Here is a 2,322-nt window from a genome sequence, read left to right as displayed (position 1 = left end):
CCCCTTCAAAGCATCTCCACAACAGTCGAGTAATCAACTAGGTGTGGAAACACACATGAAGAGAATAGACTCTAGCTGGAGTTCTCACGATAGCCAAACAGGAAGTACATCCCAGAGTGACACCGCTACACAACTCCTCTAATTCTAAGTTACGCTCAGACCCGGGTATAGGGCCCCACTCAATATATGCCGAAAGTGTGTGTGTGAAGGGAGAACATCATGCACATCCAAACCCTCACCTGCAAAACAACCAGAAAACTTATCCCAGACAGATATAAACATATTTTCTACCCTAGGGTTCAATATCCAACAAATAAAGTTATTCACACGCGATTATTCAAACATCAAACATAGATAAAGAAAAGGGGAAGAAAAACATAAAGCAAAACCACATTGAAATCACGCATATAATTAAATGGCTTGACTCTCTAGTTTCCCCAGTGGAGTCGCCATCTGTCGCAACCGAAAATCGCGACGGGACGACGATCCAAAAAGAAAATAATTTGAAAAAAAGAGTTTGGAGTCGCCACCATAGTTTATTCTCGAAAACTATGGAAAAAACCATAAAGAGAAGAAACGGTCCACGAAAACCAAAGGTTGGGTTCGGGAGTCGGTTACGCGTAGAGAAGGTGTTAGCACCCTACAATGCCTGCCCGAAGGCAGTACCTTTAATTAAATACACGAATAAAGATGTGGTTTGCAAAATGTTTAACTATCCCAAGAACAACGATATAAAGAAACAAAAATATATTTTTTAGTTTTTTGGGCCCGACAAGGATTGACCTTGCTCCTATGTATTCCCATTCAAAATGAGAAATCAGGGTTACGTAGTTCTTTCAGAAAGATTGTTGTGGATTGGAAATATTTTGGTATTTTTAATAAAGAAGGAAAAGGTATTCTAGCACAAGGCCTACGCGAACGGTCGCACGTGTGCTTCAACCTTTTCAAAATATTTTTATTGAGTTTTAAAAAATAAGGAAAAGATTTTCAGCACAAGGCCTACGCGAGCAGTCGCACGTATGCTTAAACCTTTTCAAAATATTTTTATTTGATTTTTGTAAAAGAGAAGGAAAAGATTTTCAGCACAAGGCCTACGCGAGCGGTCGCACATGTGCTTAAACCTATTCAAAATATTTTTATTATTATTTTTTTTTTGTAAAAGAGAAGGAAAAGATTTTCAGCACAAGGCGTACGCGAGCGGTCACACGTGTGCTTAAACCTTTTCAAAATATATTTTTTTTATTTCATTTTTGTAAAGAGAAGGAAAAGATTTTCAGCACAAGGCCTATGCGAGCGGTCGCACGTGTGCTTAAACCTTTTCAAAATATTTTTTTATTTTTTTGTAAAAGAGAAGGAAAAGATTTTTAGCACAAGGCCTACGCGAGCGATCGCACGTGTGCTTAAACCTTTTCAAAATATTTTTTTTATTTGATTTTTATTTAAAAGTAGATAACGATAGAAAAATAGAAATAAGATAAGTAGGTTGATGAGTGTCGCACCCCATGCAAATTTAATGAGCATAAGAGAAATGCAGTATAGACTAGGAAGTGACTCCTAGGTCGTCTCTCAAGGACCAAATGTGGTTCGAAATTTAGGTCTAACACACATAGTGGGGGGGGGGGTTGAAAGTGTTTTATGAATGCAATAAGACTAAATTAAAACACGCAAATTAAATCTAACTAGTTCAGTTAAAAACATTAAAGTGAAGAATAAAATTAAAATAGAAATTAAAGATAAGTCACTAAAAAAAGAAAAAGAAAGAAAGAAAAAAAAAAGAAAAAAAAGAAAAAACAATATCGGTGCTTCTAAAAATCACATTATTAGTTGTGACTAACTAGAATGCAATGAAAATTCCTATCCAACTAAAGTAATTAAAGATGCAGCAGCACCTCACCGTTTCCGCCATAAGACCAAAAAAAATAATAAAAAAAAATTAAATCCCATATGCTAAAGACAAATGAAGCAGCTCCAGGAAAAAGAAATTAGTCACCGTCCTAAACTTCAAGGAAGTGAATCAACATTTTTTTGGAATAAAAAAAAAGAATTCCATTGATATGGAATATGACTCTAGCAAAGAAAGAGAATTCCAGCTGTTTCTCTTAAAACCAAAATGATTTAGCATCTCACAAAATGAATCTCCACTGCAACTNCTTCTATTACCGTGCACCATACCAAATTACCATTTTCCATCCAGAATAATAATAAATGCAAGCTGAATCTATTCCCAAAAAAAAAAACAGAATATAAAACCATAAAATACTTAAATAACTCCTCTGCTAAACGTCAATGCACATGGAGAAAAAAAAAGAAAATTGAATAAGC

Source organism: Vigna radiata, chromosome 9, assembly GCF_000741045.1.
Source record: "Vigna radiata var. radiata cultivar VC1973A chromosome 9, Vradiata_ver6, whole genome shotgun sequence".
In the NCBI taxonomy this organism is placed as follows: Eukaryota; Viridiplantae; Streptophyta; class Magnoliopsida; order Fabales; family Fabaceae; genus Vigna; species Vigna radiata.
The sequence above is the reverse complement of the archived record's forward strand: the minus strand, read 5'-3'. Positions refer to the sequence as shown.